Source organism: Hordeum vulgare, chromosome 6H (assembly GCF_904849725.1).
Source record: "Hordeum vulgare subsp. vulgare chromosome 6H, MorexV3_pseudomolecules_assembly, whole genome shotgun sequence".
In the NCBI taxonomy this organism is placed as follows: Eukaryota; Viridiplantae; Streptophyta; class Magnoliopsida; order Poales; family Poaceae; genus Hordeum; species Hordeum vulgare.
Window position 1 is genome coordinate 182,215,742 of NC_058523.1, and position 17,156 is coordinate 182,232,897.

Sequence of the window (17,156 nt, forward strand, 5' to 3'; positions counted from 1 at the left end):
CACATAAAGTTTCACCTTGATCAAAGGTGGATAAGGACCCCAAATAAGCCGAAAACCATGTTTGTCCAGAATCAAGTTAGAGCAACTCTACATAGCAAAGTTTATCCACTCAAGCTAAAACTTTGCAGGAGTGCCTAATACCTCAAATAAGGGTTCTGCACCAAAAATGGGATTTGTGGGATTTAGTTTGCCCACACTCCCTTTGGAAGGAATATATCTGGTCATATTGGAGTGATTTCAAGTTTAGAAAGCTAAACTTGTCCATTGGAGCTCGAATTTGGTGGAACTCCATGGTTTATCCCTAAACCCAAACCTGTTAAGTCTCAGCACCAATGGTGGGGTGCAACCCGATGTGACCACTGTCGAACACCTTCTGACAGATAGGACAAAGCCACCTTAGCCACAGCTAAACCAAACTCCTTTGCTTCAAACTCTTAGATTAAGTAGCCAGCACCAGTAGCTAACCCCAGTCAACTGGCCCCTCACTGGTTCAAAGTGGAAATGCCAAAAACCCCAATTTAGACATCAGTTCATGATTGACAGCACCAGTATTTCTTGCCTCCTTTGACCAGCCGAAGCTCCCACTAAAACAAAATGTCTAGCCACACCCCAGCAAGTGCCAGGACATGCTAGACACGTCCAAAGTGCCCCAGAGCGCACCAGCATGCCGTGGCATGCCAAAACTTCGCTCTGGGCGCGCTACAGGGAGTCTCTGAGGTGGGGGCGACGCCCTGGGCTAGTTCCAGCCTCCCTCGAGATGTCCATCCTCCTCCCCGACAACCCCTCTGCGTTGGGCCAGCCTCAGGTCCCCTCCTCTCTCGCACAAGAGCTCGCGCGACGCGTGCCCGCACGCTCCAGATTCGGCCAAGCTTGCGCGGCCATGAATGCAGCTCTCCTCTCTCTCTCTCTCTCCACAGCAGACGGTTCGGGCAGTCCAATACCACGTCCTGAGACCGTGGTTTCAACCCCAACGTCTCTCTACACCCCCACGCGCACCACGGTGAGTCACCGGCGCACCCGAGTCTGCTCACCATCGCGGGCCTATAAATAGCCCTCCCCCTCGCTCCAGCACCCCTCAGATAGCTTCGCCGCATCCACTAGCACCTCCCTAGCCACCCAAGCAACCCAGCAGAGCCCCGGTGCTCGAGATCGACCGAGGCCCCTCGGTCTCGGAGCTCTGGTCGATCTCCGGCTACATGACGGCTCATGCGCCCCTCCACCCACCAAACTGGCCCCCTTGACCCCAGGAAGCTTCCCCCAACTCCTCGACCACTTCCGGAAAACCCTCCGCCACGGCCTCCTCGTCGTCGGTGAACCCCTGCCTCCACGTCGTTGTTTCAACCACCAGCAGGTAGGCGACGGTCAGACGAACCCATTTCCGTGCTCATTGGAGCTTGATCACATTGGCAGCCACGTCGGCATCCTCCTCCGCCTCTCTGCCTGGAGGTAGGAGACGACCCCGACAGGTGTGCCCCACCTGTCGGTGGCCTAGCCTCCTCCCCCGCGCTGGCATCGGCCACTGACCATAGGGCCCCGCGCGTTAGGTTCAAACATGATGGCGCGCGCGCCTCGGCAGGCCGTCGGCTGGCCATTGGCCAGCCTAGCTCTGGGCCAAGCGAGGCTAGGAGCTGGACTGTGTTTTTCTTTTATTTTTAAACCTGGATTTCTAAGATTTTTATAAAAACATTTAACCAGTGTAAAAATATAATTCTTCCACTGTTATTTTTCTAAAAATGCGTAGTATTTAATGATATGCTTAGATGAATTTTTCCAGCAACTAATCTATTTTGCAATATTGAAAAGGACTAAAATGGAATAGTTTTGCTTCTGCTTGGTTGTTCTCAAAAATATTCCTTCAAGGAAAATTTAGGCAAGTATTTTTAAAATGATATCTTAGACTTATCAAAAAGAGGGAACATTTTTAAAATGACTTTGTGGACTGTTTCTGTGTGAGCTGTTTCTTATTTGTGGTTTTATCGACGATAGAAAACCCGTGTGACGAGGGAATCCGAGCGGAAGACCTCGAAGACCCGGGAAACTTAGCTGACCAAGGCAAGCAGCCCTTTGACCATGATTGAGCATATGTTACTTTGCATATTACGATAGCAAGTTATTCCCGTTGCATATGATCATAGGTGACGGTAATCATTTGATATGATTTAACCGAAGGCTCCCCCGGAGCATATGCATTGAGCTTGACTCTACCCCTTGAGGGTCATGCTAATACCATGTTGACAAGTAAAGATAGAAGTAGCGTTATCATGAGCATGTTGATGACATAAAGCAAGAGTTTATGAAAACCCCGTCGGGTGCCACTTATACCCGAGGGTGATGATGAGTTAGGTGGTCACTTTTGGTGAAGTGATGCACCCGGTATTTTGTGTGAGTAAGGTTTCCGAAATGGGATTAGATTTATGATGTGTCGACCGTCCCAACCTTACCAGTACGACCACGTTACCCCTTATGGGACGGGGCTATGTTAATTACTCTGGTCGGTGCTAGCAAAGAGCCACATTACTAGTGGCGGGAGTGATTTGTGGTCACTCTCGTGATGGGGTCGTGCCGGGTAGGACGACTATGCCATTTTTATGAGTTCCAGTCACACCGTTGGTCCCCGCATGGTCGGTACTGTCCAGAGTTGGTGCTCGTAAGACGTACGACATGTGGGCTGGGTACCAATCGAGTGGACCTCTTTGTCTAGTATCGTCAGGGGAAAGGCATTGATCGGGTACTTACCTCGGGTATGTGATATACCGCGAGTCGGGGATGACACGAAAGTTTCCCGGATCTCGTGGGTCCAGCGTACTACCTCTGCAGAGTGTAAACTGTTCGAATAGCCGTGTACCCGGTCAAGGACAGTTGGGTAATCCTGCTTAAACTACGTCCTGATATTTCCGCATAAACCAAGTGTGCGTGAGTGAGTGTATGTGGTATTAAAAAGGTGTTGTTATGAAAGTATATATATGACAAAGTTCAGTGACTTGGCATATAGGGTGAACCCGGATGGTTTAGCCCTCAACTGATACATTAAGGATATGACCAAGTTCGATGACTTGGCATATAGGGTGAACTCGGATGGTTCAGCCTTAGCAGATATGTTGATATCTGTAACCTGTTCTTCAAGAGTAACTCTTCAACTTGATGTATATTCCTGATCATTCCACCCCGATGAGTTATACTAGAAAATGCATGATATTGTTATCCTTCACTTTCATTTTTCATATCATGGGCTGTTTGCGAGTACATTCAAAGTACTCATTGGCTTGCCACTGGTTATGTTATTGACCAGACATGGAAGGACCGGAGTTTGGAGATGAGTACGTCTTCGGCGACACCCCTGCGAACTAGGACGCTTCCGAGTCAGAATGCATGTCGGTGTAGGCTTGATGGCATGGGCACCCGCTTAGCCCTTTGTTTTCCGCTATTAGTGTATTCGTGTGATTTGGACTTAGGCCCTGTCTTGTGAACTTGACCCTTCATTCACGTGTTGTAATAATCGGTACTTGGATGTAAGACTCTTTATTCAGTATATGTCTTCGGTGAGCATTGATCTCTGGGATCACTGAGCACGGCGATTCTCGACTGTTAAGTCGGGGTCCCCACAGCGGATGACCTCGACCCGTGACCTGGAAGCAAGCAGGTGGCCAATGTGGCAGAAGGGCAGCCGGCTGCTCAAGTCGGCGCTCAGTGACAGCGGACTGGCAAGAACGCCTGGTAGCCCAGCTCACCTTCGAGCAGATGATCGACAAGCCTTGCAAGATGCATACCGGGGCGAAGCCGGCCACCCACACACTCCGGTAGTGCAGCTTCTGGCAGCGCCTGGCCCGGGGTGAGGGTATGTCATCTCCCCCAGGGGAAGCTCCTCACGGTCCGGCTCCCGACCCGGGTCCGTCTCCTGCTCAGCCGCCTCCCAATGACGGCCGTCTCCACCATCATTTCCCCGAGCAAGACGGGGCCTATGTCATCTTCACCATCGAAGGTGACGACAAGCATAGCCAACATCAACACCGCCATGAGGTGAATGCCACGATCCCCTCAGTTCCCCAGTACATGCATTGGTCCAAAAAGCCAATTACATGAAGCCTGGCGGACCATCATGCGGTGATGACGAATCCTGGCACATAGGCGCTCGTCCTCGACCGCACCCTCGCCTCGAATAAACTCACCTAGCGGTTCTCGCGGGTGTTGGTCGATGGCAGCAGCAACATTAACATCCTCTACCAAGACACTCTGCTGAAGCTCGGGTTGAAGGAAAAGGACCTGCAGCCGACCAGGACTGTCTTCCACGACATTGTGCCGGGACAGTCCTGCTCATCGATCAGCAAAATCCAGTTGGTTTTCCTCTTCGGCAACACGGCACACTTCGGTCGTGAGCCGGTCTGGTTCGAGGTGGTGGACCTCAACAACCACTACCACACGTTGTTGGGCGCACCGACATTGGCCAAATTCATGGCGATCCCCCATTAAGCTTAGCTCAAGATGAAGATGTCGGGTCCCAAGGGCATCATCACTGTTGCTAGCGACTACAAGAAGTCGCTCGAGTGCGTGCGCGACAACAGCCGGCTGGCCGAGGCAATGGTGATCGCCGAGGAGAAAAGGCGGCTTGAGTTGCTCGTGGCTCAGGCTACCGAGTAGCCGGCAATGCCCGCTTCTCCGTCCCAGTCAGCCAACGAGGTCTCGTTTGAGCCGTCCAATGAGACCAAGCAAGTGCCAGCCGACCCGGCCAACCCCAAGCAGTGCGTCACCATCGGCGCCAACCTTATCCCCAAATAGCAAGAAGAGCTCATCGACTTCCTGCTTGAGAATCGAGATATCTTTGCCTGGTCCCCAAAGGACATGCAGGGAGTCCCGAGGAAGTAAGCTGAGCACAAGCTGCATGTGCAGTCGGATGCAAAGCCGGTCAAAAAACCTTTGCGCCGGTTCGCTGAGGGGAAGCGGCGCCCAACTAGAGAAGTGATCGCCTAGCTACCCGCAGCCGGCTTCATCATGAAAGTTTTTCACCCGGACTGGCTGGCCAACCCAGTCCTGGTGCTGAACAAGAACAAGACATGGCTCATGTGTATCGATTACACAACCCTGAATAAGGCATGTACGAAAGACCCCTTCGACCTGCCATGGCCTTCGGCCTTGCTTGCTGGGTGGGTGCCCTCTCCAATGGCCTATTCTGCCTTCCCGGGAAGGAAGGCTTGCCACGGCCTTGTCGACCTTCTCGGCAAGGAGGGTTTGCCGGGACCTTGGATGTCTTCCCAGCAAGCAAGGCCTCTCGGGGCCTTGGATGTCTTCCCGGCAAGAAGGGCTTGCCGGGGCTCTTAACTTAGACTTGTTCCACACACCCTTAGAGGGGTGTGGCCTTGGTGAGCTTGGGGATTTATCTTCCTGCCAGCCTTCGTCGTGCCTTGTCGTCAAAGTGGTTGTCGGCACCCGTGCACAAGTCTGGGGCACAGGAGACCCCAGTCTTTAGTGCACCGACAGGAGCCCCCGGGCCTGGGCCATACACGCGTGCGAGGCATTGCTGGGCCAGGCCCAAAATGGTGCACGGGCGCTTGTGACGGGGTATCTTGTAAGCTAGAGCCGTTGCTAGTTGTCTTTCCCCGCGTCGCGCTTTGAATGCACGAAGTGGAGAGGTGTGTGCATAGTGGCCGTCCCACCCCCCGAAGCATTTCTGCCACACGTGAGGCATTCGTAGTAACGACTAGGCAAGTGGCGATCGTGGCCTTAAAGGTTGCAGCCCCCATGCATTGGTGCAGCAGAGCGGCTCCTTGTTCAGCCGTGACCACAGGCGATTGGGCGAGAGGGGCAGCGGATTCTGGAGTGAGGAGGGTTAGCACCCGTGCCTCGCCCTATAAATTAGGGGGTTTGAGAGGGGTTTTTTACTGATCCATCCAACTCCTGAAATGCACAGCACCCCTAGGTTGTTCTACAATATCTTCTTTTGCTTTAGGTGGCGCTCGCCCCTAACAATGGCTAGGGGATGAGGGCGGCCACCATCAGCCGCCAGAGCGGCGAGAGGATCCCGTTCGGATCAAGCCACAGCTTCATGAGCCGCAGCTCGAGCGCCCGAGGTGGCGGAGGGGCGAGGGGGCGTGGTCGCCGTGGATGTCGTGGTCGGTTAAGGCGAGGTGTGATACGTCTCCATCGTATCTACTTTTCCAAACTCTTTTGCCCTTGTTTTGGACTCTAATTTGCATGATTTGAATGGAACTAACCTGGACTGACGCTGTTTTCAGCAGAATTGCCTTGGTGTTATTTTTGTGCAGAAATCAAAGTTCTCCAAACGTCCTGAAAATCTACGGGGAGCATTTTTGGAAAATATAAAAAATATCTGCGCCAAGTTCCACCTGAGGGAGTGGGCCAGTGGGCCACAAGCCCTGGCTCCGCCACCACCCCCCTGGTGGCGGTGGGCAGGCTTGTGGGGCCCACACGGCTCTGATGCCCCCAACCTCAGGTCTATAAGTCCCCTTTCGTCCTAGAAAAAATAAAGAGAGAAGTTTTCGTCGCGTTTGCAATACGGAGGCACCGCCACCACCTGTTCTTCATCTGGAGGGCAGATCTGGAGCCCGTCTTGGGCTCCGGAGAGGGGAAATCGTCGCCATCATCATCATCAACCTTCTTCCCTCTCCAATTCCATTAAGCTCTTTGTTGTTCGTGAGTACTCTATTCGTATGCTCGCGGGGCGGTGATGAGTAGGATGAGATCTATCATGTAATCGAGTTAGTTTTGACGGGGATTGATCCCTAGTATCCACTAGGTTCTGAGATTCATGTTGCTACTACTTTGCCATGCTTAATGATTGTCACTAGGGCCTGAGTGCCATGATTTCAGATCTTAAGTTATTATGTTGTCACCAATATATCTGTGTTTTAGATCCGATCTTGCAAGTTGTAGTTACCTACTATGTGTTATGATCCGGCAACCCTGGAGTGACAATAACCAGAACCACTCCCGGTGATGATCATAGTTTGAGGAGTTCATGTGTTCACCAAGTGCTAATGCATTGGTTCGGTTCTTTATTAAAAGGAGAACCTTAATATCACGAAGTTTCCTTTTGGACCCCGCTGCGACGGGAGGGATGGACAATAGATGTCATGCAAGTTCTTTTCCCTAAGCACGTATGACGACACACGGAATGCATGCCTACATCACATTGACGAACGGGAGCTAGCCACATATCTCTTCCTGTTATAGCTGTTGCATGATGAATATCATCCAAACAAATCACCGACCCATTGCCTACGAGTTTGTCCTATTGTTGTTACTTGTCTTGCTCTGCTGCTGCTACTACTGTTGCTACTGCTGTTACTTGTCTTGCTCTGCTGCTGCTACTACTGTTGCTACTGCTGTTACTTGTCTTTCTCTGCTGCTACTGTTGCTACTCTTGTCGCTTGCTACTGTTGCTACTTGCTACTGCTGTCACTACCGTTGTTCCTTGCCACTGCCATTATTCGCTACTTTGGTGTGACTACTTTGCTTGCAGATACTAATCTTTCAGGTGTGGTTGAATCTGATAAATTCAGCTGCTAATACTTGAGAGTATTCTCGCACCTCCCGTCGTGCGAATCAACAAATTTGGGTCGAATACTCTACCCTCGAAAACTACTACGATCCCACACGCTTGTGGGCGTCAACAACATTCTTCTAGTTTCGATTGCCGGGGAGTGCTAGCAGCATTCTTCTGGTGCCATTGCAAGAGGAAGAACAGTTGACATCAAGCATTTTTCTGGCGCCGTTGTCGGGGAGGTATTGCTATATTCTCTGAGTCACTTGCGAATTATATCTGCTGATCACTATGAAGAATCTGAAGGATCTGAAGACCAAAGTCTTACCCTCAACTACGATGGGAGGTAAGGAATTGCCATCTAGGTCTGCACTTGATTCACCTTCAGTTATGAGTAAGTTTACGACATCACCTCCTGCTAGAAATCTTGATATGTCGCATGTGCTTGATGATGCTTGTGATACTACTACTAGAGATGCTATGCCTGATATTGCTAGAGATGCTATGCCTGATACTGCTAGAGATGCTATGCTTGATACTGCTAGAGATACTACTTTGCCTGATGTTCCATTAGGGGTATTCCTTGATGCTCATATTTCTAGAGTTACTGCTAATGCTCGTGATGCTTCTGATACTGCCGAAACTATTGAGATAGAACCTTCTTTTGCTCCTGCTAGATCTAGCTCTCCTAGATATGAATTGCCTAATATACCCAAGGGTTACGTTATGGAGGTAGAGATAGCTGAGGATTTTCTTGCGTGTAAGGATGCCTATGACGCTGAGAAATTACTTGCCAAGTGGAAGGAAAAAATCTCGGGAAGCTAAGATGAAATATGACCCGAAGTTTGCTACTTCACCTATCTTTATCACTGATAAGGATTATGAATTCTCTGTCAATCCTGAGATAATCTCTCTAGTCGAATCTGATCCTTTTCACGGTAATAAGTCTGAGACGGTCATATCCCATCTTGCTAAACTACATGAAATAGCCATCCTTTTCACTAATGAGGAGAAGATTCACCACTACTATATCCTTAAGCTGTTTCCTTTCTCTCTAAAGGATGATGCTAAAGTCTGGTTCACCTCTCTTGCTCCTGGATGTGTGCGTAGTCCCCAGGAGATGGTCTATTACTTCTATGAGAAATATTTCCCTGCCCATAAGAAGCAAGCCGCCTTGCAGGAAATATATAAATTTGCTCAATTCCAAGAAGAGAGTCTTCCACAAGCTTGGGGGAGGCTCGTCCAGCTACAAAATGTTTTGCCTCATCACCCTCTTACGAAGAACGACATACTTCATATCCTCTATCACGGACTTACCGAGGCCTCTAGAGACCACCTAGATAGTTGTGCCGGTTGTGTTTTTAGGGAACGAACTGTAGAACAAGCTGAGACTCTACTGAATAACATCTTGATCAACGATAATGCTTGGACTATTCCCAAACCACCTCCTAAGCCAACCCCTAAGAAAAGAGGTATTCTATTCCTCAGTCCTGAAGATATGCAAGAAGCCAAGAAATCTATGCAAGAGAAAGGCATTAGATCTGAAGATGTCGAAAATCTACCACCTATCGAAGAGATCCATGGTATCGATAACCCGATATAGGTAGTACTCCCTCCATAAACAAATATAAGAGCGCTTAGATAACTAAAGTAATGATCTAAACACTCTTATATTTGTTTATAGAGGGAGTAGAAGTGAATTCTCTGTGTAGTTTTGATGAGAGTGATATTCCTTTTGACAAACCTCATAGCCTATGCTTTGATGAATTTGACAACTTTTTTGCCAAACAACAGAGTTTCAATGATTATGTTAGCAGACATATGGAACAAAGTACTCGTATGCTTAGCCATTTAAGTGCTTGTGTAGACAGAAATGTCAATGATCTAAAGCTTCTGAGTAAACATGCCTCTATGATTACTACTCAGGTAGAACAAGTACTTAAAGCTCAGAATGACTTGCTCAATGAATTAAATGATAACTCTGTCAGAGTCATTACAAGAGGAGGCAAAATGACTCAGGAACCTTTGTATCCTGAAGGTCATCCTAAGAGAATTAATCAAGATTCTCAAGGAATCAATGCTGATACACCCAGTCATCCTAAGGAGAAGAAGAAGGATGATAGAAACCTACATGCCAGTTCACCAAATACTGTCACACGTGAAGAACCTAATGATATTTCTGTGTCTGATGCAGAAACACAATCTCGTGATGAACATGAACCTGGTGACAACATGGACAGTGATCTTCATAATAATTCTCAACCTAGCAATGATGAGGATGTGGAGATTGAACCTTCGGTTAATCCTGATAACCCACAACCTGAGAAATACGACAAGAATGACTTCACTGCTAGGAAGCATGGTAAAGAAAGGGAGCCATGGGTTTAAAGATATATGCTCTTCCCTCCTAAGCCATCCAAGAAAAAGGATGATGAGGATTTGGAGAGCTTCGTTGAGATGATAAGACCCATCTTTCTGCAGATGCGGTTAACTGATATGCTCAAGATGTCTCCGTATGCCAAGTACATGAAAGATATCGAGCCTAATAAACGGAAGATACCAGATCTTGAGATCTCCACCATGCTTGCCAATTACACTTTCAAAGGAGGAACTCCTAAGAAACTTGGTGATCCCGGAGTGCCCACTATACCTTGCTCCATTAAAGGAAACTACGTAAGAACTGCCTTATGTGACCTTGGAGCCGGTGTTAGTGTTATGTCGCTCTCTCTTTATCGTAGACTTGAATTGGATAAGTTGACACCCACTGAAATTTCTCTGCAAATGGCCGAGAAATCAACTGCTTTCCCTATAGGCATTTGCCAGGATGTGCCTATTTTGGTTGCTAACACCACTATCTTAACAGACTTTGTTATCTTGGATATTCCAGAGGACGATGCCATGGCTGTCATCCTCGGAACACCCTTTTTAAACACTGCAGGGGCTGTTATAGATTGCAACAAAGGCAATGTCACTTTCCATGTCACCGGTAATGAGCACATAGTGCACTTTCCGAAGAAACGATATCAAGTACATTGCATCAATGCTATCGAAAAGACTTCATCGATTCTCATTGGGAACTTTGAATCCCCTATTCCTCGTATCAAGATGAAGTATGATTTGCTTGTTGGGGAGATACATATCCCCATTGAGGTGACTCAGTGGCTATTTTAAAATTCTCCGTTCTCTCTTGCAATTCAAGAAAGTTTTGTCATAAGGACTTGATCAATCCCATTGACAGATTTCTTTCGATGACCATGAAACGGATGAATCAAAGAGTCACATACCTCTGTTTTGAGCTTTCCTTTTCTGTTGCTTAGAAGAAAAATGATAGAATTAGTTTAGCTTTCCCTGTTTTCTGTTTTAGCGTCCCGGAGAAAAATACCTCGAAAATAAAAGTTCTCCGATGGTCTTGAAAATTTAGTATGATTTTTTCTGGAATTTTTGAAAATTTCTAGGCCTGAGAGCTGGCCTGGGGGCCTGACCAGTGGGCCACAAGCCCTGCCACCGCCACCTACCCCCTGGTGGCAGGGTGCAAGCTTGTGGGGCCCACACGCACCCCATCCACTCATTCCAGCTCCCAGCCTCCTCTTCCACCTCCAGAAAAAATAGTTTCGCAGCTCAAACCCGTGTTCTTGCTCATTTGGCTGTGATTTTTGATCTCCTTGCTCAAAGTACCATTCTCCGAACCGTTTTGGGGAAATTACTCCTTGGTAACTGACTCGTCCATTGGTCCAATTAGTTTTTGCTCTAGTGCTTTATCCTTCGCGTATTATTGCTACATAGGTGACCCTGTTCTTGAGATAGAAATGTTGATTTTAGCTGGTCCCAATTAGTTTTAGTGCGTGATACGGTCTCTAGGCACTAGTAGGAGTAGTTGCTACAAGTTGGGTTGATCCTTGTTCACTTCTCTTTCGAAGTCTCTAAAAATTTCAGATTTTTTCAGAGCTAGAAAAAGGAAAAGATGAGGAGGTTCTTGAGAGGCTCTTCAAGCCGTAACCCCAAGGAGGATGAGAAGAACCACCCCAAGGACGTAGTCCCTCGAGTCACAGAAGTTCGAGCATGCGAGTGGCCAAGTGATGAATTTTTACGCGCCGCCGGACTTTATGAAGACTTTTATTACTTGGTGGAGAACGCAGGTCTTACTGCGTTCGTTGAAGATAAGTGCTCACAATACCTCCTCCTCACCAATATTTTCGTTCAAAGCTTCAACTTTTATCCGAGGAAGAATCCTCCCATGGTTGAGTTCATGATATACGATGTCCCCCAGTGCATGACGCTGCAGGATTTTTGCAATGTATGCAAATTACCTTATGTTGGGGATATCCGTGACCCTCGTCCATAGGACATGGAGGATTTCATTGGTTCTATTGTTGTTGGAGAGGAGAGAGGAGTGTCTAGCGCTAGAATTGCTAGCATTCATTTTCATGTGCTTCGGTACTTCTCATTATTTGTTGGAAAATGTTTGATTGGCCGTGGGGAGGCTGGATCACTGAGTTCTCCAGACCTTGCTTTTTTGCGCGAAGGCCTTTATAACGATAAGACTTATAGCTTCGGCGCTATAGTAGCTCAACGGTTGAACATGAACCGTTCTAAAGGTGTTGTCTATGTAGGTATCTATGCTACCCGTCTTGCCAGACACTTTGAGATACCCATTAGACTGGGAGAGGAAGGACAGATGCTTCTCCCTGAGAAATATCTGGATTATGACAGCATGGTTCGCCATGATTTTCTGGATAGAGTTGCTAGTAGACGGATGATTTATAACCTGGTATTTAGTCAGGGTACTTGAGAGACTATTACTTTGCCTGCTCCTTCTTTGTTCGATCTTCATGCAGGCAGGTACACTGTTATGCCCGCGGACATCTACGCATATTGGGTCTTGGCCCAACCACAGGCGCCTGTGCCCGAGCCGCCAATCGAGTACCAGACACCAGTTTATCAGTGGGAGCCAGAGGAGCTTACACAGCAGTGGCATCCACAGTCTGCTCCGGAGTATCCTGGAGCTAGTTATTTCCCACCTTTGGAGTAGACCAAGCTAGGCCAAAAGCCTAAGCTTGGGGGAGTACGTGTTCTCACCGACTTTACATTCATGCTTATGCTTTGGCTTTGTTAGCCGGTGTTTACACTTTGCCACTGTATTATCCATGCTAGTTTATTTTCGTTTTCTTGCTTTCTTGTTTTGTGTCCTTCTGTGAAAACCCAAAAAGATTTTTCTTTCTTCTTTTGCTTGTTGGGAGCTTTCCCGTGTAAATATTTTCTTTCTCTTTGTGTCAAGGTACAAGATATTGGTTATAATGTTTATTGGTTCTTGCATGCTTACCTGTTTAGCTTTCAAAAGAGCCATATTACTTTGTCTTCTCCTTTATGTTTGCCTACAGATTCAGCTTAGTCCAATGCACTTATTATTGTTCACATCGTTCGATCGTGCAAATGAAAGGCAACAATGATGATATATGATGAAGTGACTAAGACTGAAAAGCTGGTATGAACTCTATCTATTTTGTTTTTGTAAATATGACTAGCTTGTCGACCCAGATTTAGCTTTGTTGTGAGAGCACCATGTTTGCAATGACAACTTAGAGATCATAGTTTCTGATGCCATGCTTATTTAGTTGGGAGCTTATAATGGTTTGTCTTGAATGCAAATATAGATTTTGAGGTGACTATGATGTAGTATGATAGGATGGTATTCTCCTTTGAATGTTTCAAGTGGCTTGACTTGGCACATGTTCATGCATGTAGTTGAAACAAAATCAACATAGCCTCTATGATGTTCGTGTTCATGGTGATTTATATCCTGTTCATGCTTGCATTCAATGTTAGTCAAATTTATTGCATCTTGATGACTGTTGTCGCTCTCTAGTTGGTCGCTTCCCAGTCCTTTGCTAGCCTTCAGTTTTACTAAGCGGAATACTGCATGTGCATCCACTTCCATAAACCCAAAAGTTTTTCCATGAGAGTCCACCATACCTACCTATTTGCGGTATCTACATGTCCTTCCAAGTAAATTTGCATGTGCCATTCTCTAAACCTTCAAGAAATAATCTGTTTTGCATGCCCGAACCGCTCATGTGGTGACAGAGGGCTATTGGTATCTTCCATGCTAGGAGTGTTATCCTCGACATGTCTTTATTCACTGTCAGTCAGGAGAAAGGGGCCGGTAATTGGAATGCCCAGTTCCACGCTTAAATCAAAAACATAACTGTAAAACAAGACTCCCCCCGGATTGATGTTAGAATGGACGGTACCTGAGGATTCGGCTCGCCATGGAGTGTGATTGATTGGTGGTGGGGGAATTAAAACTTTACTTTTCTGTTTGGGAACCACCTTTAGCATGAGTAGCATGGAAGATATTGAGAACTCTTGGTCATTGCGTTGACAATGAAAGCATGCCACCCAAAATTATTATCTCTGTTTTCAAAGCTTGAGCTCTCACACCTCTACAAATCAATGCTTCCCTCTGTGAAGGGCCTGTCTATTTATTTTCCTGTTGAGTCATCCTCCTCTTATATAAGCACCAATTAGAGAGCACCTCTGTCATTTTTATGCTTTGCTTTTGATTGATATTGAGTATGACTATGACTGGATCTTCGTTGCTATGAATTACAATGTTTAGTCAGTCCTTGATCTTTGAAAGTGCTCTGCATTTATGTTTTGCGGTCTCAGAAAGAGCTAGCGAGATACCACCTATTTATATTGCTTCATGCTTGTTTTGATTGAAGTGTTGGTATTTGGAACTCATTATTATTTGCTCGTTAGCTGATTATGCCATTGATATTAGTTTACCGTGAGACCTTTGTGTCACTTGCTTATGTGGTTAACTTGTGAACTTGCTGAAATTCTGGTTATGAGTTAGACATAGTTGCAACAACAATATCAAATAGAGTTTGTCAAAGTTTTTCTTTCTCTCTCAGTTTGTCAACTGAGTTGCTTGAGGACAAGCAAGGTTTTAAGCTTGGGGGAGTTGATACGTCTCCATTGTATCTACTTTTCCAAACCCTTTTGCCCTTGTTTTGAACTCTAATTTTCATGATTTGAATGGAACTAACCTAGACTGACGTTGTTTTTAGCAGAATTGCCTTGGTGTTATTTTTGCGCAGAAATCAAAGTTCTCCAAACGTCCTGAAAATCTACGGGGAGAAGTTTTGGAAAATATAAAAAATATCTGCGCTATGTTCCACCTGAGGGGGTGGGCCAGTGGACCACAAGCCCTGGCTCCGCCACCACCCCCGTGGTGGCGATGGGCAGGTTTGTGGGGCCCACACGGCTCTACCGCCCCCAACCTCAGGTCTATAAGTCCCCTTTCGTCCCAGAAAAAATAAAGAGAGAAGTTTTCGCCACGTTTGCGATACGGAGGCGCCGCCACCACCTGTTCTTCATATGGAGGGCAGATCTAGAGTCCGTCTTGGGCTCCGGAGTGGGGAAATCGTCGCCATCGTCATCATCAACCTTCTTCCCTCTCCAATTCCATGAAGCTCTTCGTCATTCGTGAGTAATCTATTCGTAGGCTCGCTGGGCGGTGATGAGTAGGATGAGATCTATCATGTAATCTAGTTAGTTTTGACGGGGATTGATCCCTAGTATCCACTATGTTCTGAGATTGATGTTGCTACTACTTTGCCATGCTTAATGCTTGTTACTACGGCCCGAGTGCCATGATTTCAAATCTGAAATTATTATGTTGTCACCAATATATGTGTGTTTTAGATCTGATCTTGCAAGTTGTAGTTACCTACTATGTGTTATTATCCGGCAATCCCGAAGTGACAATAACCGGAACCACTCCTGGTGATGACCATACTATGAGGATTTCATGTGTTCACCAAGTGCTAATGTGTTGGTCCGGATCTTTATTAAAAGGAGAACCTATATATCCCGTAGTTTCCTTTTGGACCCCGCTGCCACGGGAGGGATGGACAACAGATGTCATTTAAATTCTTTTCCCTAAGCACGTATGACGACACACGGAATGCATGCCTACATCACATTGACGAATGGGAGCTAGCCATATATCTCTCCGTGTTATAGCTGTTGCATGATGAATATCATCCAAACAAATCACCGACCCATTGCCTACGAGTTTGTCCTACTGTTGTTACTTGTCTTGCTTTGCTGTTGCTACTACTGTTGCTACTAGTGTTACTTGTCTTGCTCTGCTGCTGCTACTACTGTTGCTACTGCTGTTATTTGTCTTGCTCTGCTGCTACTATTGCTACTCTTATGGCTTGCTACTGTTGCTACTTGCTACTGCTGTCACTACTGCTGTTCCTTGCCACTGCCGTTATTCGCTACTTTGCTGTTACTACTTTTCTCGCAGATACTAATCGTTCAGGTGTGGTTGAATCTGATAAATTCAGCTCCTAATACTTGAGAGTATTCTCACACCTCCCGTCGTGCGACTCAACAAATTTGGGTCGAATACTCTACACTCGAAAACTGCTAGGATCCCACGCGCTGGGGGGCATCAACAACATTCTTCTAGTTTCGATTGCCGGGGAGTGCTAGCAACATTCTTCTGGTGTCGTTGCAAGAGGAAGAACAGTTGACATCAGGGTGCTACTCCAGCACCCCCACCTTCACCCCAGCGCCACCCTCTCCACCATGTGGTGGTCACTCGGATGCGACTGCGCTGGACTTCGTCGTGGAGCTACACGGCGTTCTTCGAGGCCATCTGCACGTCCCTCGCCCCTTTGCCAGGGCAATGGAGGCCGTCCAACTTTCTGTCTTGTGGTTGTGGGCGTACGACTGCTCTCACGGTGCTATGCAGGTGAATGTGGAGTACCCGAAACAACGCTCCATGCTGCTCGGGCGTGGCTGGAAGGCCTTCGACCGCATGCATAATCTTGAGGACGGGCAAGTCCTCCGCTTCAAGCTGGCGGAGGACGATATGCTTTCTGTCAAGTTTTATGGGCACTGACGTGTGCGTCTCGGGTGTTGTGAAGAGAGAGCGAGCAGTGCGGAATGTCCCTCCTCAAGCGATAGCGACGAGGAGGACAGTGGTGGTGGTGAGGCTCGCGGTGGGTCAGGATCCCGGGGGGTCAAGTCGGAGCATGAGACCCCGAGCTCCAACAGACCACCGGTCGCACCATCATGGCCAGCTCACGCCTCTCCCCCCGTCCGACGGGGTTACCTGACCGGAGCCGGCATAGACGCCTCGTCTTTAGGAGGAGGCACGCTCGCGGGCTCTGGCTTCTTCATCCCTTCCGGTCGTCTTGTCCTTCGGACCCGTTCTCCTCTCCGAGTGGTTGTCCAGGAGGAGCCATCCTGGGTTACGCCACATGCCTCGTCGCGTTTTGTCTTCTTGAGCTTCTGTCCGGCAAGCATTGTCCCTCGCCAAAGACAGTGTCATAGGTTAGAGTAGTAAAATTCATCCATGTAATATGCTTTGCCTGAAACAAATGAATGAAATATTATTTCCCTTTTGTCTGATCCCCCTTTTTGTATGATACACCCCTTGCATTTTCTGGAAGCTTGCCGGCTTGACTGGTCCTACCGCTAGTGCTTTGAGGAATGGATCCTTAGCAGTTTGTCGAAGGGGTCGTTACCGGCAAGACTCCTTGCCGCACTCAGTGCAACCTTTAAATCTTCGAGCGCTCGAGGCTAAATAAGGCGTGCATAGACGCTTGGTCTATTGAGAAAGTTCAAATAGTGTGAAGGCGCT